This window comes from Ranitomeya imitator, chromosome 2 (assembly GCF_032444005.1).
Source record: "Ranitomeya imitator isolate aRanImi1 chromosome 2, aRanImi1.pri, whole genome shotgun sequence".
Classification (NCBI taxonomy): Eukaryota; Metazoa; Chordata; class Amphibia; order Anura; family Dendrobatidae; genus Ranitomeya; species Ranitomeya imitator.
Genome location: NC_091283.1, coordinates 658,683,761 through 658,710,506, shown reverse-complemented (window position 1 = coordinate 658,710,506; position 26,746 = coordinate 658,683,761).

Here is a 26,746-nt window from a genome sequence, read left to right as displayed (position 1 = left end):
TTAAGGCCGGGGCACAAGTGCGGGCTAGGCTTAAGGCCGGGGCACAAGTGCGGGCTAGGCTTAAGGCCGGGGCACAAGTGCGGGCTAGGCTTAAGGCCGGGGCACAAGTGCGGGCTAGGCTTAAGGCCGGGGCACAAGTGCGGGCTAGGCTTCAGGCAGGGGCACAAGTGCGGGCTAGGCTTCAGGCCGGGGCACAAGTGTGGGCTAGGCTTAAGGGCGGGGCACAAGGGCAGGCTAGGCTTAAGGCCGGGGCACAAGGGGGGGCTAGGCTTAAGGCCGGGACACAAGGGCAGGCTAGGCTTAAGGCCGGGGCACAAGGGCGGGCTTGGCTTCAAGCAGGGGCACAAGGGCGGGCTTGGCTTCAGGCAGGGGCACAAGTGCGGGCTAGGCTTAAGGCCGGGGCACAAGTGCGGGCTAGGCTTAAGGCCGGGGCACAAGTGCGGGCTAGGCTTAAGGCCTGGGCACAAGTGCGGGCTAGGCTTAAGGCCTGGGCGCAAGTGCGGGCTAGGCTTAAGGCCTGGGCCCAAGTGCGGGCTAGTCTTAAGGCCTGGGCACAAGTGCGGGCTAGGCTTAAGGCCTGGGCACAAGTGCGGGCTAGGCTTAAGGCCTGGGCACAAGTGCAGTGCTGGCTAGGATCAAGGCAGGGGACACAAGTGCCGGCTAGGCTTAAGGCCTGGGCACAAGCACAGGCTAGGCTTAAGGCCTGGGCACATGAGCGGGCTAGGCTTAAGGCATGGGCACAAGTGCAGTGCTGGCTAGGATCAAGGCAGGGAGCACAAGTGCTGGCTAGACTTAAGGCATGGGCACAAGTGCTGGCTAGGCTTGAGGCATACAGCTAACTCTTTGCACTCTTTGCATAATGGGTTAGGCACCCATAGGGGTGAAGAGCTAGCTTTCACCCCTCTACTCTGTACTTGGACATTTAGGACTAGATCCTTTGTTGTACAGTGCAGAGCCTCTCCATAACCCCATGCTCCAAGCGACCAGGCACTTCTTGTCTGTCCTCCGTAAATGGGTAATGCCTTCTTCCCCAATTACAGTCGTGCATGCGCATTCAGACGGGACAAGAGCGAAGAGCGTAAAGCTGGCCCTATGTGCATAACCAACATGAAGCTGAAGACAAAAACAAACAAGCATTCAAGGGGCTCAAAAGTGCAGGCTAGGCTAAAGGCCTGGGCACAAGTGCGGGCTAGGCTTAAGGCCTGGGCACAAGTGCGAGCTAGGCTTAAGGCCGGGGCACAAGTGCGGGCTAGGCTTAAGGCCTGGGCACAAGTGCGGGCTAGGCTTAAGGCCGGGGCACAAGTGCGGGCTAGGCTTAAGGCCGGGGCACAAGTGCGGGCTAGGCTTAAGGCCGGGGCACAAGTGCGGGCTAGGCTTAAGGCCGGGGCACAAGTGAGGGCTAGGCTTAAGGCCGGGGCACAAGTGCGGGCTAGGCTTAAAGCTTGGGCACAAGTGCGGGCTAGGCTTAAGGCCGGGACACAAGTGCGGGCTAGGCTTAAGGCCGGGGCACAAGTGCGGGCTAGGCTTAAGGCCGGGGCACAAGTGCGGGCTAGGCTTAAGGCCGGGGCACAAGTGCGGGCTAGGCTTAAGGCCGGGGCACAAGTGCGGGCTAGGCTTAAGGCCGGGGCACAAGTGCGGGCTAGGCTTAAGGCCGGGGCACAAGTGCGGGCTAGGCTTAAGGCCGGGGCACAAGTGCGGGCTAGGCTTAAGGCCGGGGCACAAGTGCGGGCTAGGCTTAAGGCCGGGGCACAAGTGCGGGCTAGGCTTAAGGCCGGGGCACAAGTGCGGGCTAGGCTTAAGCCGGGGCACAAGTGCGGGCTAGGCTTAAGGCCGGGGCACAAGTGCGGGCTAGGCTTAAGGCTTGGGCACAAGTGCGGGCTAGGCTTAAGGCCGGGGCACAAGTGCGGGCTAGGCTTAAGGCCGGGGCACAAGTGCGGGCTAGGCTTAAGGCCGGGGCACAAGTGCGGGCTAGGCTTAAGGCCGGGGCACAAGTGCGGGCTAGGCTTAAGGCCGGGGCACAAGTGCGGGCTAGGCTTAAGGCCGGGGCACAAGTGCGGGCTAGGCTTAAGGCCGGGGCACAAGTGCGGGCTAGGCTTAAGGCCGGGGCACAAGTGCGGGCTAGGCTTAAGGCCGGGGCACAAGTGCGGGCTAGGCTTAAGGCCGGGGCACAAGTGCGGGCTAGGCTTAAGCCGGGGCACAAGTGCGGGCTAGGCTTAAGGCCGGAGCACAAGTGCGGGATAGGCTTAAGGCCGGGGCACAAGTGCGGGCTAGGCTTAAGGCCGGGTCACAAGTGCGGGCTATGCTTAAGGCCGGGGCACAAGTGCGGGCTAGGCTTAAGGCCTGGGCACAAGTGCGGGCTAGGCTTAAGGCCTGGGCACAAGTGCGGGCTAGGCTTAAGGCCTGGGCACAAGTGAGGGCTAGGCTTAAGGCCGGGGCACAAGTGCGGGCTTGGCTTAAGGCAGGGGCACACGGGCGGGCTTGGCTTAAGGCAGGGGCACAAGGGCGGGCTTGGCTTAAGTCAGTGGCACAAGGGCGGGCTTGGCTTAAGGCAGGGGCACAAGTGCGGGCTAGGCTTAAGGCCGGGGCATAAGTGCGGGCTAGGCTTAAGGCCGGGGCACAAGTGCGGGCTAGGCTTAAGGCCGGAGCACAAGTGCGGGCTAGGCTTAAGGCCGGGGCACAAGTGCAGGCTAGGCTTAAGGCCGGGGCACAAGTGCGGGCTAGGCTTAAGGCCGGGGCACAAGTGCGGGCTAGGCTTAAGGCCGGGGCACAAGTGCGGGCTAGGCTTAAGGCCGGGGCACAAGTGCGGGCTGGGCTTACGGCCGGGGCACAAGTGCGGGCTAGGCTTCAGGCAGGGGCACAAGTGCGGGCTAGGCTTCAGGTCGGGGCACAAGTGCGGGCTAGGCTTAAGGGCGGGGCACAAGGGCAGGCTAGGCTTACGGCCGGGGCACAAGGGGGGGCTAGGCTTAAGGCCGGGACACAAGGGCAGGCTAGGCTTAAGGCCGGGGCACAAGGGCGGGCTTGGCTTCAGGCAGGGGCACACGGGCGGGCTTGTCTTAAGGCAGTGGCACAAGGGCGGGCTTGGCTTAAGGCCGGGGCACAAGTGCGGGCTAGGCTTAAGGCCGGGGCACAAGTGCGGGCTAGGCTTAAGGCCGGGGCACAAGTGCGGGCTAGGCTTAAGGCCGGGGCACAAGTGCGGGCTAAGCTTAAGCCGGGGGACAAGTGCGGGCTAGGCTTAAGGCCGGGGCACAAGTGCGGGATAGGCTTAAGGCCGGGGCACAAGTGCGGGCTAGGCTTAAGGCCGGGTCACAAGTGCGGGCTATGCTTAAGGCCGGGGCACAAGTGCTGGCTAGGCTTAAGGCCTGGGCACAAGTGCGGGCTAGGCTTAAGGCCTGGGCACAAGTGCGGGCTAGGCTTAAGGCCTGGGCACAAGTGCGGGCTAGGCTTAAGGCCGGGGCACAAGTGCGGGCTTGGCTTAAGGCAGGGGCACACGGGCGGGCTTGGCTTAAGGCAGGGGCACAAGTGCGGGCTAGGCTTAAGGCAGTGGCACAAGGGCGGGCTTGGCTTAAGGCAGGGGCACAAGTGCGGGCTAGGCTTAAGGCCGGGGCATAAGTGCGGGCTAGGCTTAAGGCCGGGGCACAAGTGCGGGCTAGGCTTAAGGCCGGGGCACAAGTGCGGGCTAGGCTTAAGGCCGGGGCACAAGTGCGGGCTAGGCTTAAGGCCTGGGCACAAGTGCGGGCTAGGCTTAAGGCCGGGGCACAAGTGCGGGCTAGGCTTAAGGCCGGGGCACAAGTGCGGGCTAGGCTTAAGGCCGGGGCACAAGTGCGGGCTAGGCTTCAGGCCGGGGCACAAGTGCGGGCTAGGCTTAAGGGCGGGGCACAAGGGCAGGCTAGGCTTAAGGACGGGGCACAAGGGGGGGCTAGGCTTAAGGCCGGGACACAAGGGCAGGCTAGGCTTAAGGCCGGGGCACAAGGGCGGGCTTGGCTTCAGGCAGGGGCACAAGGGCGGGCTTGGCTTCAGGCAGGGGCACAAGTGCGGGCTAGGCTTAAGGCCGGGGCACAAGTGCGGGCTAGGCTTAAGGCCGGGGCACAAGTGCGGGCTAGGCTTAAGGCCTGGGCTTAAGTGCGGGCTAGGCTTAAGGCCTGGGCGCAAGTGCGGGCTAGGCTTAAGGCCTGGGCCCAAGTGCGGGCTAGTCTTAAGGCCTGGGCACAAGTGCGGGCTAGGCTTAAGGCCTGGGCACAAGTGCGGGCTAGGCTTAAGGCCTGGGCACAAGTGCGGGCTAGGCTTAAGGCCTGGGCACAAGTGCGGGCTAGGCTTAAGGCCTGGGCACAAGTGCGGGCTAGGCTTAAGGCCTGGGCACAAGTGCGGGCTAGGCTTAAGGCAGGGGAACAAGAGCGGGCTTGGCTTAAGGTAGGGGCACAAGTGCGGGCTTGGCTTAAGGCCGGGGCACAAGTGCGGGCTTGGCTTAAGGCCGGGGCACAAGTGCGGTCTAGGCTTAAGGCCGGGGCACAAGTGCGGGCTAGGCTTAAGGCCGTGGCACAAGTGCGGTCTGGGCTTAAGGCCGGGGCACAAGTGCGGTCTAGGCTTAAGGCCGGGGCACAAGTGCGGGCTAGGCTTAAGGCCGGGGCACAAGTGCGGGCTAGGCTTAAGGCATGGGCACAAGTGCAGGCTAGGTTTAAGACCGGGGCACAAGTGTGGGCTAGGCTTAAGGCCGGGGCACAAGGGCGGGCTAGGCTTAAGGCCGGGGCACAAGTGCGGGCTAGGCTTAAAGCCGGGGCACAAGTGCGGGCTAGGCTTAAGGCCGGGGCACAAGTGCGGGCTAGGCTTAAGGCCGGGGCACAAGTGTGGGCTAGGCTTAAGGCCGGGGCACACGTGCGGGCTAGGCTTAAGGCCGGGGCACAAGTGCGGGCTAGGCTTAAGAACTGGGCACAAGTGCGGGCTAGGCTTAAGGCCTGGGCACAAGTATGGGCTAGGCTTAAGGCCGGGGCACAAGTGCGGGCTAGGCTTAAGGCCGGGGCACAAGTGCGGGCTAGGCTTAAGGCCTGGGCACAAGTGCGGGCTAGGCTTAAGGCCTGGGCTAAAGTGCGGGCTAGGCTTAAGGCCGGGGCACAAGTGCGGGCTTGGCTTAAGGCAGGGGCACAAGGGCGGGCTTGGCTTAAGGCAGGGGCACAAGGGCGGGCTTGGCTTAAGGCAGTGGCACAAGGGCGGGCTTGGCTTAAGGCAGGGGCACAAGGGCGGGCTAGGCTTAAGGCCGGGGCACATTTGCGGGTTAGGCTTAAGGCCGGGGCACAAGTGCGGGCTAGGCTTAAGGCCGGGGCACAAGTGCGGGCTAGGCTAAGGCCGGGGCACAAGTGCGGGCTAGGCTTAAGGCCGGGGCAAAAGTGCGGGCTAGGCTTAAGGCCGGGGCACAAGTGCGGGCTAGGCTTAAGGCCGGGGCACAAGTGCGGGCTAGGCTTAAGGCCGGGGCACAAGTGCGGGCTAGGCTTAAGGCCGGGGCACAAGTGCGGGCTAGGCTTAAGGCCGGGGCACAAGTGCGGGCTAGGCTTAAGGCCGGGGCACAAGTGCAGGCTAGGCTTACGGCCGGGGCACAAGTGCGGGCTAGGCTTCAGGCAGGGGCACAAGTGCGGGCTAGGCTTCAGGCCGGGGCACAAGTGCGGGCTAGGCTTAAGGCCGGGTCACAAGTGCGGGCTAGGCTTAAGGGCGGGGCACAAGTGCGGGCTAGGCTTAAGGGCGGGGCACAAGTGCGGGCTAGGCTTAAGGGCGGGGCACAAGGGCGGGCTAGGCTTAAGCCTGGGGCACAAGGGGGGCTAGGCTTAAGGCCGGGACACAAGGGCGGGCTAGGCTTAAGGCCGGGGCACAAGGGCGAGCTTGGCTTCAGGCAGGGGCACAAGGGCGGGCTTGGCTTCAGGCAGAGGCACAAGTGCGGTTAGGCTTAAGGCCGGGGCACAAGTGCGGGCTAGGCTTAAGGCCGGGGCACAAGTGCGGGCTAGGCTTAAGGCCTGGGCACAAGTGCGGGCTAGGCTTAAGGCCGGGGCACAAGTGCGGGCTAGGCTTAAGGGCGGGGCACAAGTGCGGGCTAGGCTTAAGGGCGGGGCACAGGTGCGGGCTAGCCTTAAGGGCGGGGCACAAGGGGGGGCTAGGCTTAAGGCCGGGACACAAGGGCGGGCTAGGCTTAAGGCCGGGGCACAAGGGCGAGCTTGGCTTCAGGCAGGGGCACAAGGGCAGGCTTGGCTTCAGGCAGGGGCACAAGTGCGGGTTAGGCTTAAGGCCGGGGCACAAGTGCGGGCTAGGCTTAAGGCCGGGGCACAAGTGTGGGCTAGGCTTAAGGCCGGGGCACAAGTGCGGGCTAGGCTTAAGGCCGGGGCACAAGTGCGAGCTAGGCTTAAGGCCGGGGCAAAAGTGCGGGCTAGGCTTAAGGCCCGGGCGCAAGTGCGGGCTAGGCTTAAGGCCCGGGCGCAAGTGCGGGCTAGGCTTAAGGCCCGGGCACAAGAGTGGGCTAGGCTTAAGGCCGGGGCACAAGTGCAGGCTTGGCTTAAGGCTGGGGAACAAGAGCGGGCTTGGCTTAAGGCAGGGGCACAAGTGCGGGCTTGGCGTAAGGCAGGGGCACAAGTGCGGGCTTGGCTTAAGGCAGGGGCACAAGTTCGGGCTTGGCTTAAGGCCGGGGCACAAGTGCGGGCTAGGCTTAAGGCCGGGGCACAAGTGCGGGCTAGGCTTAAGGCCGGGGCACAAGTGCGGGCTAGGCTTAAGGCCGAGGCACAAGTGCGGGCTAGGCTTAAGGCTGGGGCACAAGTGCGGGCTAGGCTTAAGGCCGGGGCACAAGTGCGGGCTAGGCTTATGGCCGGGGCACAAGTGGGGGCTAGGCTTAAGGCCGGGGCACAAGTGCGGGCTAGGCTTAAGGCCGGGGCACAAGTGCGGGCTATGCTTAAGGCCGGGGCACAAGTGTGGGCTAGGCTTAAGGCCGGGGCACAAGTGCGGGCTAGGCTTAAGGCCGGGGCACAAGTGCGGGCTAGGCTTAAGGCCGGGGCACAAGTGCGGGCTAGGCTTAAGGCCAGGGCACAAGTGCGGGCTAGGCTTAAGGCCGGGGCACAAGTGCGGGCTAGGCTTAAGGCCGGGGCACAAGTGTGGGCTAGGCTTAAGGCCTGGGCACAAATGCGGGCTAGGCTTAAGGCCTGTGCACAAGTGCGGGCTAGGCTTAAGGCCTGGGCACAAGTGCGGGCTAGGCTTAAGGCCTGGGCTAAAGTGCGGGCTAGGCTTAAGGCCGGGGCGCAAGTGCGGGCTTGGCTTAAGGCAGGGGCACAAGGGCGGGCTTGGCTTAAGGCAGGGGCACAAGGGCGGGCTTGGCTTAAAGCAGTGGCACAAGGGCGGGCTTGGCTTAAGGCAGGGGCACAAGGGCGGGCTAGGCTTAAGGCCGGGGCACATTTGCGGGTTAGGCTTAAGGCCGGGGCACAAGTGCGGGCTAGGCTTAAGGCCGGGGCACAAGTGCGGGCTAGGCTAAGGCCGGGGCACAAGTGCGGGCTAGGCTTAAGGCCGGGGCAAAAGTGCGGGCTAGGCTTAAGGCCGGGGCACAAGTGCGGGCTAGGCTTAAGGCCGGCTGTTGTTGCTCCATATGGCTGGACCTGGTACCTGTCTATATGCCTTGGGTTCATAAGCATTGCAGCTCCATGTGTTAGAGCGCTGGGTATATCCGTATTTGTGTTTTCATCTTTACCCGGCGCTGTCCCAGATAGGTGGCTATATTGCTTCAGGTACTGATCAGTGTCGATAGCCTCTGTTTCCACCTTGGTATTAGGTTTGTTCCTTTACATACATTAGTTATTTGGCGGCAGTGTGTGTATATGTAGGAGGCATTGCCATACGTGGCTACCTTGATTTGTTGTACTCTATGTATGGTTACTATATTGTCTTACCATTATATGCATTCTTCATAGGATACATGCCTCTGCTTGGCGATTAATACCTTTATGGATCATTGTGGGGTTCTTTGATGTTTTCATTGTTGATTTTAAATGTTTTTATTTATACATCAATAAAGTTTGCCTTGTTATATTTTTGATTACGTATTGTGGTGTGCAGTGTTTTGGAGTGGCTCTTTCTCTTTTTTGTGGTCATTATATTATGCCACTCCTCTGCACCCCTTTTACTCCATATAATATTCAGTAGTGCGCTGGTATTTTCCTCGTTAGGCTTAAGGCCGGGGCACAAGTGCGGGCTAGGCTTAAGGCCGGGGCACAAGTGCGGGCTAGGATTAAGGCCGGGGCACAAGTGCGGGCTAGGCTTAAGGCCGGGGCACAAGTGCGGGCTAGGCTTAAGGCCGGGGCACAAGTGCAGGCTAGGCTTACGGCCGGGGCACAAGTGCGGGCTAGGCTTCAGGCAGGGGCACAAGTGCGGGCTAGGCTTCAGGCCGGGGCACAAGTGCGGGCTAGGCTTAAGGCCGGGTCACAAGTGCGGGCTAGGCTTAAGGGCGGGGCACAAGTGCGGGCTAGGCTTAAGGGCGGGGCACAAGTGCGGGCTAGGCTTAAGGGCGGGGCACAAGGGCGGGCTAGGCTTAAGCCTGGGGCACAAGGGGGGCTAGGCTTAAGGCCGGGACACAAGGGCGGGCTAGGCTTAAGGCCGGGGCACAAGGGCGAGCTTGGCTTCAGGCAGGGGCACAAGGGCGGGCTTGGCTTCAGGCAGGGGCACAAGTGCGGGTTAGGCTTAAGGCCGGGGCACAAGTGCGGGCTAGGCTTAAGGCCGGGGCACAAGTGCGGGCTAGGCTTAAGGCCTGGGCACAAGTGCGGGCTAGGCTTAAGGCCGGGGCACAAGTGCGGGCTAGGCTTAAGGGCGGGGCACAAGTGCGGGCTAGGCTTAAGGGCGGGGCACAGGTGCGGGCTAGGCTTAAGGGCATGGCACAAGGGCGGGCTAGGCTTAAGGCCGGGGCACAAGGGGGGCTAGGCTTAAGGCCGGGACACAAGGGCGGGCTAGGCTTAAGGCCAGGGCACAAGGGCGAGCTTGGCTTCAGGCAGGGGCACAAGGGCAGGCTTGGCTTCAGGCAGGGGCACAAGTGCGGGTTAGGCTTAAGGCCGGGGCACAAGTGCGGGCTAGGCTTAAGGCCGGGGCACAAGTGCGGGCTAGGCTTAAGGCCTGGGCACAAGTGCGGGCTAGGCTTAAGGCCTGTGCACAAGTGCGGGCTAGGCTTAAGGCCTGTGCACAAGTGCGGGCTAGGCTTAAGGCCTGGGCACAAGTGCGGGCTAGGCTTAAGGCCTGGGCACAAGTGCGGGCTAGGCTTAAGGCCTGGGCACAAGTGCGGGCTAGGCTTAAGGCCTGGGCACAAGTGCGGGCTAGGCTTAAGGCCTGGGCACAAGTGCGGGCTAGGCTTAATGCCGGGGCACAAATGCGGGCTAGGCTTAAGGCCTGGGCACAAGTGCGGGCTAGGCTTAAGGCAGGGGCACAAGAGCGGGCTTGGCTTAAGGTAGGGGCACAAGTGCGGGCTTGGCTTAAGGCCGGGGCACAAGTGCGGGCTTGGCTTAAGGCCGGGGCAAAAGTGCGGGCTAGGCTTAAGGCCGGGACACAAGTGCGGGCTAGGCTTAAGGCCGTGGCACAAGTGCGGGCTAGGCTTAAGGCCGGGGCACAAGTGCAGTCTAGGCTTAAGGCCGGGGCACAAGTGAGGGCTAGGCTTAAGGCCGGGGCACAAGTGCGGTCTAGGCTTAAGGCCGGGGCACAAGTGAGGGCTAGGCTTAAGGCCGGGGCACAAGTGCGGGCTAGGCTTAAGGCATGGGCACAAGTGCGGGCTAGGCTTAAGACCGGGGTACAAGTGTGGGCTAGGCTTAAGGCCGGGGCACAAGTGCGGGCTAGGCTTAAGGCCGGGGCACAAGTGCGGGCTAGGCTTAAGGCCGGGGCACAAGTGCGGGCTAGGCTTAAGGCCGGGGCACAAGTGCGGGCTAGGCTTAAGGCCGGGGCACATGTGCGGGCTAGGCTTAAGGCCGGGGCACAAGTGCGGGCTAGGCTTAAGGCCTGGGCACAAGTGCGGGCTAGGCTTAAGGCCTGGGCACAAGTGCGGGCTAGGCTTAAGGCCTGGGCACAAGTATGGGCTAGGCTTAAGGCCTGGGCACAAGTGCGGGCTAGGCTTAAGGCCGGGGCACAAGTGCGGGCTAGGCTTAAGGCCTGGGCACAAGTATGGGCTAGGCTTTAGGCCTGGGCACAAGTGCGGGCTAGGCTTAAGGCCTGGGCACAAGTGCGGGCCAGGCTTAAGGCCTGGGCACAAGTGCGGGCTAGGCTTAAGGCCTGGGCACAAGTGCAGGCTAGGCTTAAGGCCTGGGCACAAGTGCAGGCTAGGCTTAAGGCCTGGGCACAAGTGCAGTGCTGGCTAGGATCAAGGCAGGGGACACAAGTGCCGGCTAGGCTTAAGGCCTGGGCACAAGCACAGGCTAGGCTTAAGGCCTGGGCACATGAGCGGGCTAGGCTTAAGGCATGGGCACAAGTGCAGTGCTGGCTAGGATCAAGGCAGGGGGCACAAGTGCTGGCTAAACTTAAGGCCGGGGCACAAGTGCTGGCTAGGCTTAAGGCATACAGCTAACTCTTTGCACTCTTTGCATAAAGGGTTAGGCACCCATAGGGGTGAAGAGCTAGCTTTCACCCCTCTACTCTGTACTTGGACATTTAGGACTAGATCCTTTGTTGTACAGTGCGGAGCCTCTCCATAACCCCATGCTCCAAGCGACCAGGCACTTCTTGTCTGTCCTCCGTAAATGGGTAATGCCTTCTTCCCCAATTACAGTCATGCATACGCATTCAGACGGGACAAGAGCGAAGAGCGTAAAGCTGGCCCTATGTGCATAACCAACATGAAGCTGAAGACAAAAACAAACAAGCATTCAAGGGGCTCAAAAGTGCAGGCTAGGCTAAAGGCCTGGGCACAAGTGCGGGCTTGGCGTAAGGCAGGGGCACAAGTGCGGGCTTGGCTTAAGGCAGGGGCACAAGTGCGGGCTTGGCTTAAGGCCGGGGCACAAGTGCGGGCTAGGCTTAAGGCCGGGGCACAAGTGCGGGCTAGGCTTAAGGCCGGGGCACAAGTGCGGGCTAGGCTTAAGGCCGGGGCACAAGTGCGGGCTAGGCTTAAGGCCGGGGCACAAGTGCGCGCTAGGCTTAAGGCCGGGGCACAAGTGCGGGCTAGGCTTAAGGCCGGGGCACAAGTGAGGGCTAGGCTTAAGGCCGGGGCAGAAGTGCGGGCTAGGCTTAAGGCCGGGGCACAAGTGCAGGCTAGGCTTAAGGCCGGGGCACAAGTGCGGGCTAGGCTTAAGGCCGGGGCACAAGTGCGGGCTAGGCTTAAGGCCGGAGCACAAGTGCGGGCTAGGCTTAAGGCCGGGGCACAAGTGCGGGCTAGGCTTAAGGCTGGGGCACAAGTGCGGGCTAGGCTTAAGGCCGGGGCACAAGTGCGGGCTAGGCTTAAGGCCGGGGCACAAGTGCGGGCTAGGCTTAAGGCCGGGGCACAAGTGCGGGCTAGGCTTAAGGCCGGGGCACAAGTGCGGGCTAGGCTTACGGCCGGGGCACAAGTGCGGGCTAGGCTTCAGGCAGGGGCACAAGTGCGGGCCAGGCTTCAGGCCGGGGCACAAGTGCGGGCTAGGCTTAAGGCCGGGGCACAAGTGCGGGCTATGCTTAAGGGAGGGGCACAAGTGCGGGCTATACTTAAGGGCGGGGCACAAGTGCGGGCTAGGCTTAATGGCGGGGCACAAGGGCGGGCTAGGCTTAAGGCCGGGGCACAAGGGGGGGCTAGGCTTAAGGCCAGGACACAAGGGCGGGCTAGACTTAAGGCCGGGGCACAAGGGCGAGCTTGGCTTCAGGCAGGGGCACAAGGGCGGGCTTGGCTTCAGGCAGGGGCACAAGTGCGGGTTAGGCTTAAGGCCGGGGCACAAGTGCGGGCTAGGCTTAAGGCCGGGGCACAAGTGCGGGCTAGGCTTAAGGCCTGGGCACAAGTGCGGGCTAGGCTTAAGGCCGGGGCACAAGTGCGGGCTAGGCTTAAGGGCGGGGAACAAGTGCGGGCTAGGCTTAAGGGCGGGGCACAAGGGCGGGCTAGGCTTAAGGCCGGGGCACAAGGGGGGGCTAGGCTTAAGGCCGGGACACAAGGGCGGGCTAGGCTTAAGGCCGGGGCACAAGGGCGAGCTTGGCTTCAGGCAGGGGCACAAGGGCGGGCTTGGCTTCAGGCAGGGGCACAAGTGCGGGTTAGGCTTAAGGCCGGGGCACAAGTGCGGGCTAGGCTTAAGGCCGGGGCACAAGTGCGGGCTAGGCTTAAGGCCTGGGCACAAGTGCGGGCTAGGCTTAAGGCCTGTGCACAAGTGCGGGCTAGGCTTAAGGCCTGGGCACAAGTGCGGGCTAGGCTTAAGGCCTGGGCACAAGTGCGGGCTAGGCTTAAGGCCTGGGCACAAGTGCGGGCCAGGCTTAAGGCCTGGGCACAAGTGCGGGCTAGGTTTAAGGCCTGGGCACAAGTGCGAGCTAGGCTTAAGGCCTGGGCACAAGTGCGGGCTAGGCTTAAGGCCTGGGCACAAGTGCGAGCTAGGCTTAAGGCCTGGGCACAAGTGCGGGCTAGGCTTAAGGCAGGGGCACAAGAGCGGGCTAGGCTTAAGGCCTGGGCACAAGTGCGGGCTAGGCTTAAGGCCTGGGCACAAGTGCGGGCTAGGTTTAAGGCATAGGCAAAAGTGCGGGCTAGGCTTAAGGCCTGGGCACAAGTGCGGGCTTGGCTTAAGGCCTGGGCACAAGTGCGGGCTAGGCTTAAGGCCGGGGCACAAGTGCGGGCTAGGCTTAAGGCCGGGGCACATGTGCGGGCTAGGCTTAAGGCCGGGGCACAAGTGCGGGCTAGGCTTAAGGCCTGGGCACAAGTGCGGGCTAGGCTTAAGGCCGGGGCACAAGTGCGGGCTAGGCTTAAGGCCTGGGCACAAGTATGGGCTAGGCTTAAGGCCGGGGCACAAGTGCGGGCTAGGCTTAAGGCCTGGGCACAAGTATGGGCAAGGCTTTAGGCCTGGGCACAAGTGCGAGCCAGGCTTAAGGCCTGGGCACAAGTGCGGGCTAGGCTTAAGGCCTGGGCACAAGTGCAGGCTAGGCTTAAGGCCTGGGCACAAGTGCAGGCTAGGCTTAAGGCCTGGGCACAAGTGCAGTGCTGGCTAGGATCAAGGCAGGGGACACAAGTGCCGGCTAGGCTTAAGGCCTGGGCACAAGCACAGGCTAGGCTTAAGGCCTGGGCACATGAGCGGGCTAGGCTTAAGGCATGGGCACAAGTGCAGTGCTGGCTAGGATCAAGGCAGGGGGCACAAGTGCTGGCTAAACTTAAGGCCGGGGCACAAGTGCTGGCTAGGCTTAAGGCATACAGCTAACTCTTTGCACTCTTTGCATAAAGGGTTAGGCACCCATAGGGATGAAGAGCTAGCTTTCACCCCTCTACTCTGTACTTGGACATTTAGGACTAGATCCTTTGTTGTACAGTGCGGAGCCTCTCCATAACCCCATGCTCCAAGCGACCAGGCACTTCTTGTCTGTCCTCCGTAAATGGGTAATGCCTTCTTCCCCAATTACAGTCATGCATACGCATTCAGACGGGACAAGAGCGAAGAGCGTAAAGCTGGCCCTATGTGCATAACCAACATGAAGCTGAAGACAAAAACAAACAAGCATTCAAGGGGCTCAAAAGTGCAGGCTAGGCTAAAGGCCTGGGCACAAGTGCGGGCTTGGCGTAAGGCAGGGGCACAAGTGCGGGCTTGGCTTAAGGCAGGGGCACAAGTGCGGGCTAGGCTTAAGGCCGGGGCACAAGTGCGGGCTAGGCTTAAGGCCGGGGCACAAGTGCGGGCTAGGCTTAAGGCCGGGGCACAAGTGCGCGCTAGGCTTAAGGCCGGGGCACAAGTGCGGGCTAGGCTTAAGGCCGGGCACAAGTGAGGGCTAGGCTTAAGGCCGGGGCACAAGTGCGGGCTAGGCTTAAGGCCTGGGCACAAGTGCGGGCTAGGCTTAAGGCCTGGGCACAAGTGCAAGCTAGGCTTAAGGCCTGGGCACAAGTGCGGGCTAGGCTTAAGGCAGGGGCACAAGAGCGGGCTAGGCTTAAGGCCTGGGCACAAGTGCGGGCTAGGCTTAAGGCCTGGGCACAAGTGCGGGCTAGGTTTAAGGCCTAGGCAAAAGTGCGGGCTAGGCTTAAGGCCTGGGCACAAGTGCGGGCTTGGCTTAAGGCCTGGGCACAAGTGCGGGCTAGGCTTAAGGCCGGGGCACAAGTGCGGGCTAGGCTTAAGGCCGGGGCACATGTGCGGGCTAGGCTTAAGGCCGGGGCACAAGTGCGGGCTAGGCTTAAGGCCTGGGCACAAGTGCGGGCTAGGCTTAAGGCCGGGGCACAAGTGCGGGCTAGGCTTAAGGCCTGGGCACAAGTATGGGCTAGGCTTAAGGCCGGGGCACAAGTGCGGGCTAGGCTTAAGGCCTGGGTACAAGTATGGGCAAGGCTTTAGGCCTGGGCACAAGTGCGAGCCAGGCTTAAGGCCTGGGCACAAGTGCGGGCTAGGCTTAAGGCCTGGGCACAAGTGCAGGCTAGGCTTAAGGCCTGGGCACAAGTGCAGGCTAGGCTTAAGGCCTGGGCACAAGTGCAGTGCTGGCTAGGATCAAGGCAGGGGACACAAGTGCCGGCTAGGCTTAAGGCCTGGGCACAAGCACAGGCTAGGCTTAAGGCCTGGGCACATGAGCGGGCTAGGCTTAAGGCATGGGCACAAGTGCAGTGCTGGCTAGGATCAAGGCAGGGGGCACAAGTGCTGGCTAAACTTAAGGCCGGGGCACAAGTGCTGGCTAGGCTTAAGGCATACAGCTAACTCTTTGCACTCTTTGCATAAAGGGTTAGGCACCCATAGGGGTGAAGAGCTAGCTTTCACCCCTCTACTCTGTACTTGGACATTTAGGACTAGATCCTTTGTTGTACAGTGCGGAGCCTCTCCATAACCCCATGCTCCAAGCGACCAGGCACTTCTTGTCTGTCCTCCGTAAATGGGTAATGCCTTCTTCCCCAATTACAGTCATGCATACGCATTCAGACGGGACAAGAGCGAAGAGCGTAAAGCTGGCCCTATGTGCATAACCAACATGAAGCTGAAGACAAAAACAAACAAGCATTCAAGGGGCTCAAAAGTGCAGGCTAGGCTAAAGGCCTGGGCACAAGTGCGGGCTTGGCGTAAGGCAGGGGCACAAGTGCGGGCTTGGCTTAAGACAGGGGCACAAGTGCGGGCTTGGCTTAAGGCCGGGGCACAAGTGCGGGCTAGGCTTAAGGCCGGGGCACAAGTGCGGGCTAGGCTTAAGGCCGGGGCACAAGTGCGGGCTAGGCTTAAGGCCGGGGCACAAGTGCGGGCTAGGCTTAAGGCCGGGGCACAAGTGCGCGCTAGGCTTAAGGCCGGGGCACAAGTGCGGGCTAGGCTTAAGGCCGGGCACAAGTGAGGGCTAGGCTTAAGGCCGGGGCACAAGTGCGGGCTAGGCTTAAGGCCGGGGCACAAGTGCGAGCTAGGCTTAAGGGCGGGGCACAAGTGCGGGCTAGGCTTAAGGCCGGGGCACAAGTGCGGGCTAGACTTAAGGCCTGGGCACAAGTGCGGGCTAGGCTTAAGGCCGGGGCACAAGTGCGGGCTAGGCTTAAGGCCCGGGCGCAACTGCGGGCTAGGCTTAAGGCCCGGGCACAAGTGTGGGCTAGGCTTAAGGCCCGGGCACAAGTGGGGGCTAGGCTTAAGGCCGGGGCACAAGTGCAAGCTTGGCTTAAGGCCGGGGAACAAGAGCGGGCTTGGCTTAAGGCAGGGGCTTAAGTGCGGGCTTGGCTTAAGGCAGGGGCTTAAGTGCGGGCTAGGCTTAAGGCCGGGGCACAAGTGCGGGCTAGGCTTAAGGCCGGGGCACAAGTGCGGGCTAGGCTTAAGGCCGGGGCACAAGTGCGGGCTAGGCTTAAGGCCAGGGCACAAGTGCGGGCTAGGCTTAAGGCCGGGACACAAGTGCGGGCTAGGCTTAAGGCCGCGGCACAAGTGCGGGCTAGGCTTAAGGCCGGGGCACAAGTGCGGGCTAGGCTTAAGGCCGGGGCACAAGTGCGGGCTAGGCTTAAGGCCGCGGCACAAGTGCGGGCTAGGCTTAAGGCCGGGGCACAAGTGCGGGCTAGGCTTAAGGCCGGGGCACAAGTGCGGGCTAGGCTTAAGGCCGGGGCACCAGTGCGGGCTAGGCTTAAGGCCGGGGCACAAGTGCGGGCTAGGCTTAAGGCCGGGGCACAAGTGCGGGCTAGGCTTAAGGCCGGGGCACAAGTGCGGGCTAGGCTTAAGGTCGGGGCACAAGTGCCGGCTAGGCTTAAGGCCGGGGCACAAGTGCGGGCTAGGCTTAAGGCCGGGGCACAAGTGCGGGCTAGGCTTAAGGCCGGGGCACAAGTGCGGGCTAGGCTTCAGGCCGGGGCACAAGTGCGGGCTAGGCTTAAGGCCGGGGCACAAGTGCGGGCTAGGCTTAAGGCCGGGGCACAAGTGCGGGCTAGGCTTAAGGCCGGGGCACAAGTGCGGGCTAGGCTTAAGGCCGGGGCAAAAGTGCAGGCTAGGCTTAAGGCCTGGGCACAATTGCGGGCTAGGCTTAAGGCCTGGGCAAAAGTGCGGGCTAGGCTTAAGGCCTGGGCAAAAGTGCGGGCTAGGCTTAAGGCCGGGGCACAAGGGCGGGCTTGGCTTACGGCAGGGGCACAAGGGCGGGCTTGGCTTAAGGCAGGGGCACAAGGGGGGGCTTGGCTTAAGGCAGGGGCACAAGGGCGGGCATGGCTTAAGGCCGGGGCACATTTGCGGGCTAGGCTTAAGGCCGGGGCACAAGTGCGGGCTAGGCTTAAGGCCGGGGCACAAGTGCGAGCTAGGCTAAAGGCCGGGGCACAAGTGCGGGCTAGGCTTAAGGCCGGGGCACAAGTGCGGGCTAGGCTTAAGGCCTGGGCACAAGTGCAAATTTGTTCCTAGCAGTATTTGAGGATACATATGTTAACAATATTAACAACCCTTTTTTGAAGCATATTCGATTTTATACTAGATTTGTGGATGATATTATGATCATATGGGATGGTAATGAAACAGAGTTTAAGGAATTTGTGGAGTATTTAAATTGTTCCAACAATGAAAATATGAGATTTACCCATTGTTATGGAAATGACAATTTGGAATATTTAGATGTTAAAATAGAAATTATAGAGGGAAATATTTCTACAAAAGTCTTTAGGAAACAAACTGCTACAAATAATGTTCTTCATTTCGGGAGTGCTCATCCTCTACACACAAAAAGAGGATTGCCATATAGCCACATGGCGAGATTGCGTAAAATTAATAACAGTGATACGACATTTAATGAACAAGTAAGTGAGTTAAAAACACGCTTTCTAAAAAGAGGTTATCCTCCACAGCTATTGATAGAAGCTGAGACTCGGATAAATAAATGCACACAATCTGATTTTTTAAGAAGAAAGAATAAAGGTGACAAAACGGATAAAGAAAAAATAGATAATAATTTTTCATTCTGCTTTAAGCACAGTAATATGGATAAAGCTATCCATGCCTCCATCAGAAAAAACTGGCACGTATTACAAACAGATAAGGATCTAATATCGATTTATAAAAATGCTCCAAAATTTGCATACAAACGTGCCCATAATTTGTCTGATCTTTTGGTACATAACAGATTACTGTCATCTAAAAACACCTGGCTAAGTAGTAATACCTCTTTCGGGAAACATAAATGCGGCAACTGTAGATTCTGCCACCTTCATGTAATAAAAAATCCTCTACAAATAGGTTCTATCACCCATAGAGTAAAAGATTTTATCTTCTGTAAAAGTAAACATGTGATTTATGTGTTGTTCTGTCCGTGCCGATATTTTTACATCGGCAAGACAATAAGACCATTAATTACAAGGTTCAGAGAACATTACAATTCAATCAGAACGGGAAAAGGCTGTTTGAGACTAATTGAGCATATGAGAGATAAGCACGAAGCTAACCCTGAGCTACTCAGCTTTGCAGGCATAGAAATAGTTAAATTTCCTCCGCAAGGAGGTGATCAAAGCAGGCTCTTGTTACAAAATGAAGCCAAATGGATCCTAAATGCGAATGCTCAGGGACCGATAGGATTAAATGATAGGCTTGATATGTCTGTATTTTTGTAAATATATAGGTCGGAACGATATTATAAATTGAAGCTCTTAAAAAAGTAAAAAAGTAAAATAGTAAATATTGCAAATAAGAATATTTAATTATATATATGCAGATAAAATGCTGACTGCATGAATCCTTTAATATTGTATGTTTCTGTATATGTAGATTTTGTTATAATTTGTCACGAATTCACATATTTTTAGGTTATTATTATGTATGTATATTCACCTTCAGAATAACGCTTGCACGTCAGAAAGCCTTTATAAGGAAATGACGTGTAGCAATCTACTACCTGGACCCGTCGAAGCACCTGCTGTGCGAAACGGCCATCGTCCAAGCTCCAACACCGCACCCTCCTGCTTACCTGATGTTGTAACGGATTTTTATCTGTTTATGTTTTCCATTAAAATTCACGCTTTCCACTGCTGAATTGGGGTGAGTGCCGCATATTTTCTTTCCTATGTGAATATAATTATTATTCATGTATTGATATCTATGGAAATTTTCTGCTTAATGTATTAATAAAGAGCTATATTTTATATTGGATCGTGTTGTGGCTTCACTGCCTCAGTTGGTTATATATCTACGCTAGGGACGGGCTGCACCTCAATGGGGAGGGTGCAGCTGTGCTGGGGGAGAAAATGGCTAGAAGGTTGGAGGAGTGTTTAAACTAGGAATTGGGGGGAGGGTATTCAATTTATAGGAGACCTGGGCACAAATAAGGAAGTTGGGGGTGGCGGTGGAATGGGGGGTGGGGTTAGAACAGTTAATAATTTAAGAAAGAATAGAGGTACAGAGAGGAACATCAAGTGCATGTATACTAATTACTAATGCCAGAAGCCTCACCAACAAAATGGCCGAATTAGAACTAATGTTGTTGGAGCATAATTATGACATGGTGGGGATATCTGAAACGTGGCTGGATGAGAGCCATGACTGGGCTGTTAACTTGCAGGGCTATAGCCTGTTCAGAAATGACCGTACAGATAAGCGAGGGGGAGGGGTGTGTCTGTATGTAAAATCGTCCTTAAAACCCATCCTGCATGATAATATAGGTGAATTTAATGAAAATGTAGAATCCCTGTGGGTGGAGATAAGGGGAGGGGGAAAAAATAATAAATTACTGATAGGGGTTTGTTATAAATCTCCAAAAATAATGGAAGCAATGGAGAATATCCTCGTAAAGCAAATAGATGAAGCTGCGACTCAAGGAGAAGTCATTATTATGGGGGACTTCAACTACCCTGAAATAGATTGGGGAACAGAAACCTGCAGTTCCAGCAAAGGTAATCGGTTTTTGACAACTATGAGAGACAATTACCTTTCACAACTGGTTCAGGACCCAACAAGAAGGGGGGCACTGCTAGACCTAATATTAACCAACAGGCCAGACCGCATATCAAACATAAGGGTTGGGGGTCACTTGGGGAATAGTGATCACAAAATAATAAGTTTTCATGTATCCTTTAATAAGATTTGTAGTAGAGGGCTTACAAGGACACTAAACTTCAGGAGGGCAAATTTCCAACAGATGAGAGAGGATCTTGGTGCAATTAACTTTGACGATATACTGAGACATAAAAATACACAAAGAAAATGGGAGACGTTTATTAGCATCCTGGATAGGACCTGTGCACAGTATATACCGTATGGGAATAAACATACTAGAAATAGGAGGAAACCAATATGGCTAAATAGAGCTGTAAGGAGCATAATAAGTGACAAAAAGAAAGCATTTAGAGAATTAAAGGAAGTAGGTAGTGATGAGGCATTAAATAAATACAAAAAATTAAATAAATTCTGTAAAAAGCAAATCAAGGCAGCAAAGATTGAGACAGAGAGACTCATTGCCAGAGAGAGTAAAAATAATCCTAAAATATTCTTTAACTACATAAATAGTAAGAAACTAAAAAATGATAGTGTTGGCCCCCTTAAAAATAGTCTGGGTGAAATGGTGGATGAGGATGAGGAAAAAGCCAATATGCTAAATGACTTTTTTTCATCAGTATTTACACAAGAAAATCCCATGGCAGACAAAATGACTAGTGATAAAAATTCCCAATTAAATGTCACAGGCTTAACCCAGCAGGAAGTGCGGCGGCGTCTAAAAATCACTAAAATTGACAAATCTCCGGGCCCGGATGGGATACACCCTCGAATACTGCAGGAATTAAGTACAGTCATTGATAGACCATTATTTTTAATCTTTAGAGACTCCATAATAACAGGGTCTGTACCACAGGACTGGCGTATAGCAAATGTGGTGCCAATGTTCAAAAAGGGACAAAAACTGAACTCGGAAATTATCGGCCAGTAAGCTTAACCTCTACTGTGGGTAAAATTCTGGAGGGAATTCTAAGGGATGCTATACTGGAGTATCTGAAGAGGAATAACCTCATGACCCAGTATCAGCACGGGTTTACTAGGGACCGTTCATGTCAGACTAATTTGATCAGTTTCTATGAAGAGGTAAGTTCCGGATTGGACCAAGGGAACCCAGTGGATGTAGTGTATATGGACTTTTCAAAAGCTTTTGATACGGTGCCACACAAAAGGTTGATACATAAAATGAGAATAATGGGGATAGGGGAAAATATGTGAAAGTGGGTTGAGAGCTGGCTCAGGGATAGGAAACAAAGGGTGGTTATTAATGGAGCACACTCGGACTGGGTAGCGGTTAGCAGTGGGGTACCACAGGGGTCAGTATTGGGCCCTCTTCTTTTTAACATATTTATTAATGACCTTGTAGGGGGCATTCAGAGTAGAATTTCAATATTTGCAGATGACACTAAACTCTGCAGGGTAATTAATACAGAGGAGGACAATTTTATATTACAGGATGATTTATGTAAACTAGAAGCTTGGGCTGATAAATGGCAAATGAGCTTTAATGGGGATAAATGTAAGGTCATGCACTTGTGTAGAAGTAATAAGATGTATAATTATGTGCTTAATTCTAAAACTCTGGGCAAAACCGTCAATGAAAAAGATCTGGGTGTATGCGTGGATGACAAACTCATATTCAGTGGCCAGTGTCAGGCAGCTGCTACAAAGGCAAATAAAATAATGGGATGCATTAAAAGAGGCATAGATGCTCATGAGGAGAACATAATTTTACTTCTATACAAGTCACTAGTTCGACCACACTTAGAATACTGTGCACAGTTCGGGTCTCCGGTGTATAAGAAAGACATAGCTGAACTAGAGCGGGTGCAGAGAAGAGCGACCAAGGTTATTAGAGGACTGGGGGGTCTGCAATACCAAGATAGGTTATTACACTTGGGGCTATTTAGTTTGGAAAAACGAAGACTAAGGGGTGATCTTATTTTAATGTATAAACATATGAGGGGACAGTACAAAGACCTTTCTGATGATCTTTTTAATCATAGACCTGAAACAGGGACAAGGGGGCATCCTCTGCGTTTGGAGGAAAAAAGGTTTAAGCATAATAACAGACGCGGATTCTTTACTGTAAGAGCAGTGAGACTATGGAACTCTCTGCCGTATGATGTTGTAATGAGTGATTCATTACTTAAATTTAAGAGGGGACTGGATACCTTTCTGGAAAACTATAATGTTACAGGGTATATACACTAGATTCCTTGATAGGGCGTTGATCCAGGGAACTAGTCTGATTGCCGTATGTGGAGTCAGGAAGCAATTTTTTTCCCCAATGTGGAGCTTACTCTTTGCCACGTTTTTTTTTTTGCCTTCCTCTGGATCAACATGTTAGGGCATGTTAGGTTAGGCTATGGGTTGAACTAGATGGACTTATAGTCTTCCTTCAACCTTAATAACTATGTAACTATGTAACTATGTAACTATGTAAGATGTGTTCAATCGGATTCAGGTCTGGGGAACGGACGGGCCAGTCCATAGCTTCAATGCCTTCATCTTGCAGGAACTGCTGACACTCCAGCCACGAGGTCTGGCATTGTCCTGCATTAGGAGGAACCCAGGGCCAACTGCACCAGCATATGGTCTCACAATGGGTTATCTTGGTACCTAATGGCAGTCAGGCTACCTCTGGCGAGTGCATGGAGGGCTGAGCGGCCCTCCAAAGAAATACCACCCCACACCATTACTGACCCACTGGCCAACCGTTCATGCTAAAGGATGTTGCAGGCAGCAGATCGCTCTCCACGGTGTCTCCAGACTCTGTCACGTCTATCACATGTGCTCAGTGTGAACCTGCATTCATCTGTGAAGAGCACAGGGCGCCAGCGTATTTGCCAATCCTGGTGTTCTGTGGCAAATGCAAATCATCCTGCACGGTTTTGGGCTGTGAGCACAACCCTCATCTGTGGACGTCGGGCACACAGACCATCCTCATGGAGTTGGTTTCTAACCATTTGTGCAGACACATGTACATTTGGGGCCTGCTGGAGGTCATTTTAGAGGGGTTTTGGCGGTGCTCCTCCTGTTCCTCCTTGCACAAAGGCTGATGTAGCAGTCCTGCTGCTGGGTTGTTGCCCTCCTACAGCCCCCTCCACGTCTTCTAGTAGCACCTCCAGCCTCTGGACACTACGCTGACAGACACAGCAAACCTTCTTGCCACAGCTTGCAATAACGTGCCATCCTGGATGAGCTGCAATACCTGAGCCACTTGTGTGGGTTGTAGAGTCCATCTCATGCTACCACGAGTGTGAAAGCAAAACCAACATTCAAAAGTGACCAAAATATCAGCCAGAAAGCATTGGTAATGAGATGTGGTCTGTGGTCCCCGCCTGCAGAACCACTCCTTTATTGAGTGTGTCTTGATAATTGCCAATAATTTCCATCTGTTGTCTATTTAATTTGCACAACAGCATGTGAAATTGATTGTCAAACAGTGTTGCTTCCTAAGTGGACAGTTTGATTTCACAGAAGTTTGATTTACTTGGAGTTATATTCTGTTGTTTAAGTGTTCCCTTTGTTTTTTTGAGCAGTGTATATATTCTGGTCTCGAGGGAAAGTCAGTCAATGAGAGAGAGATTGACAGAAGGGAGCTTGTCGAGGAACATCAGCTTAGGCGGAGTTGGTAAGAGAGGAGTTCAGCTGAGCAGACGTGGGAGTCTGCAGCTCCTGGCAGAACGAGAAGAGAGCAGTCAGAAGGACTGGAGGGGCCATGCAGCCATGAGAAAGTGCTGCAGCTCCTGGACAGAGATAACACAGAAGGAAGAACAGCTTGTAGTGAGCGTGCAGGAGAGCAAAGCACAGGAGAATGACAACTGGGGAGGACCGCTGCGACTGGGCTACCTCCCTCCAGAGCGCAGGTTCTGGTAGCTGGAAGACCAAGGTTGTGTCGGACTCTAAGAGGTACAGCAGAAACAGGCAAGATAGCTGGACTACATGTAACCTGTCCACCCTAATACCCAGGAGACACAGTGGCGTATAGAGCCCGGGTCATGATAGAGACCCTGTAAAAAGGCTTGAGCCACCTGTCATACAGGTTAGTGTCCCACCTTTATGGAGGACAGAGAGAACTGTGAGGACCTTGATAGAAGCCACAGGCAGCAAGGGACTACACCAAAGCGCTGGTAGGAAGGCTTTCAACTCCACCTGGTAAAGGAGACTCTGAACTCCCTTCCAAGCCGGCCAGACCCTGCCTGTACCTGGGATCTGGTGCCCTGGACTGCGGTTGCCTGTAGTCTTCAGTAAGCCAGGTAAAGAGACTGCAAACCCGTGTCCTCTGTTTCTTATTGCACCACTCACCGTCTCCATCTACCAGGAACCCTGGGGACCCAACTTCACCTGTGGGAAGTTATACCGTCTTAGCTGCCATACCATCACCCCAGAGGACCCCTTTAAGCAGCGTTGGTCCCCACTGACTGAATACCACAGATGGCGTCACGAACACAAACTTTATTCAAAACCCCTTTAAGGACATTCCCTTTAACATGGGTGCCCAGAGCCACGGACCAGGTCGCCGCCACCGTGACATACCCTTTATGACGGACCCGATACCGAGTACCCCACAGCTCTGGTGGGCGTTCCATTTTTGGCTTCACGAACACGATGGACCAACCCAGTGAAGTGGGTCTTGTTCGCCCTAGAGACTGTTTAACTGTGAGACTGTGAACTGTGAATTGCAGCCAAAGCCGCCGCGATTATAGCGTGAGGAGCGCAAGAGAAGGGCATACCATTGTGGGTGGGCCCAGCAGAGCAACGCGAAGATCATGCCACCCCCTGCCAACACTGTTATGTGAGACTGAGGTGTCCGTCAACCAGAGAAGTCCGCCTCCTGGTCTGGGATGGCGGGAAGAGCAAGAGGAGCCGTCCACGGAAGGGGGCGTGGTGGAATGAAACCGCGGGAACATGGACCAAGGAGGAAGGGCCAGAAAGCAACATGGCAGAGGGAGGTGAGCGGACACTGGAGCATGGAGTGGAGCAGGAGGATTCCCCCAGCCGCAATCTGCAAGAACCATACACATCACCGAAGCTTGATCCAGACCTCCTGTGGAGAGAGGTAGAACTTACCTGGCAGCTCGTGCGGATGGAGATGGAAGCTGTGGCCGGGTGGAAGGAGGCCTTCTTCGGGAGCCTTACCGGAAGACCGTCGGCAGCTTCATCTGGCCCGGAGCAGGAAAGAAGATCCGTTGCTTTGGAAGAGAAGGTAAGGGGCATGACCCTGACCCCGCGAGCGGAAGGCCCGATACCTAGGCCCGAGTCACCACCACCGCTGTAAACACCCGACCAGGATTTTGGGTCCCTCTGTGAGATGTCACCATACGCCGATGGTATCCCGGCCTCCAGTGCCGCAGCAATCCCTGCGCTAGATGACACCCAGGTGGGCCTCTTACTGACCCTGCCGACTCCAAGGCCTGGAGGAGTATGCTATCGACTACACCGGGAGCGGGAGGACAGCGGCCTGGGTCAGATGGCAGCCTCACTTATCCCAACCTGTGGGCCCCAGATTAGCTCCCCCGGAACCCATGGTATTTGCAGAGGGACCCGCAGAGGGGGACATGATTGCTCTCCAGGGGGAGATCCCCATGATAACCTGGAGAGAGCATTGTAGACGTCTGGAGGAACAGGAGAGTCAGCAATTCCTGGCCCAGCAAGCATAAGAGAAAATAGAGAATTTCTGAATGTTAAAGTGACTGTGAATAGTTAAAAGCTAAGGGTGGTTTCACACTTGCGTTTTTGTCTGCAGCGTTTTTTACTAAAAAAACGCATGCGTTTTTCCCCCTATATTTAACATTGAAAACGTATGCGTTTTTAGGTGTACGCGTTTGCACGCGTTTGTGAACGCATGCGTTTTTTAACTGCATGCGTTCATTTTCTAAAATGCAACTTGTAGTATTTTGAGGGGCGTTTTTTTTACCAAAAAAACGCATGCGTTTACATGCGTTTTTTTTTGGGGAGAAAAAATGCATTGGAGTCAATGGGGACGCATGCGTTTTTTTGGACATGCGTTTGCATGCGTTTTTTTGACACATGCGTTTTTTTTGGCAAGATTGAATTAACTGTAGATAAGGTTGTCTAGACACTGATAAGCCTCCCCCATAGCAGCAGGGTTATAAAAGGAAGATTGGGGGAAGTTTCTGGTCACTTCTCATCAGACTCCAAAGAAGACAGCACCCTGCCCGGACGCATTGTTGGACAAGACACAGAGCAATGTGAGTATATCTTAGCCAATGCATTCATTTTCAATTTTTTGGATCTACATGTCCTAATTTCTTCTATTTTTTTCTTTCAACACGCATCAGAATGTCTTCTCCGGTTTCTTCGTCTGATGAGGAGTTCCAGCCACGTCAATCAGAAGTGGATCACGTGAGCGAGTTAAGTTTTTTGTCCGTCAGCTTGGTAAGTATTGACTGTCACATCGACACATGAGGCAATTTTTTTATTTTTTATTTTATAGAGCACTTCAACTGAGGGACAGAGAGGTACTGAGCAGCGGAGTCAAGGTCCAGGGGGAAGACGGCAGCGGGTATGTATACCAGGCAGACTGTCCTTATTGTAATATTCTTTTAACTTCCTTTCTGTACCCTTGTTTTTCTTTACATTTTTCTTGTATCATCCTTTTCTGAAAGTTGTCTTTCATATTCCTGCCCTTTCTCATCTTCGTGTCTTTTTTTTCCAAATGTGGTTGAGCAAACTTAAATGATTTTCTTTTAATTTTAGGTTTCACAACGGGACGACGACCGGATTGATAATGACCTGCTGATCACTCTGGTCCAGGAGCGAGTCCCGTTGTGGGACAGCCGGGATCAACAGCACGCCGTCAATAGTGTTCTCCGTCGTTTGTGGAGTGAGGTGGCCCAAGCGTTGTGGGATGGCTGGGAGAATTCCCCGCCACGAGTCCGTAATGCATTTGGTAAGTATTGCACGGTAGTGTGAAGCAACAGACCTTGGCCATGCTCTCTTGACTGTGTGTGATGAAAGAAACTTTTCGTAGTTTCTGTCATCACACACAGTCACGAGAGCACGGCCAAAAGTCCTTATTCTGACCATTATATTTTATTGTTATTTCACAGTGGACAAAGTAAGAACACGTTGGCGTTCCATGAAGGACCGCTTCAACAAGGACCTGCGTGCAGAGAAGAGTGCAGCTAGTGGTTCCGGAGCAAGGCACCGGCTCTACAAATATCACCGTGTGTTGGCCTTCCTGAGACCGGTTCTTTCTCATGAGAACGTAAGTATTTCTC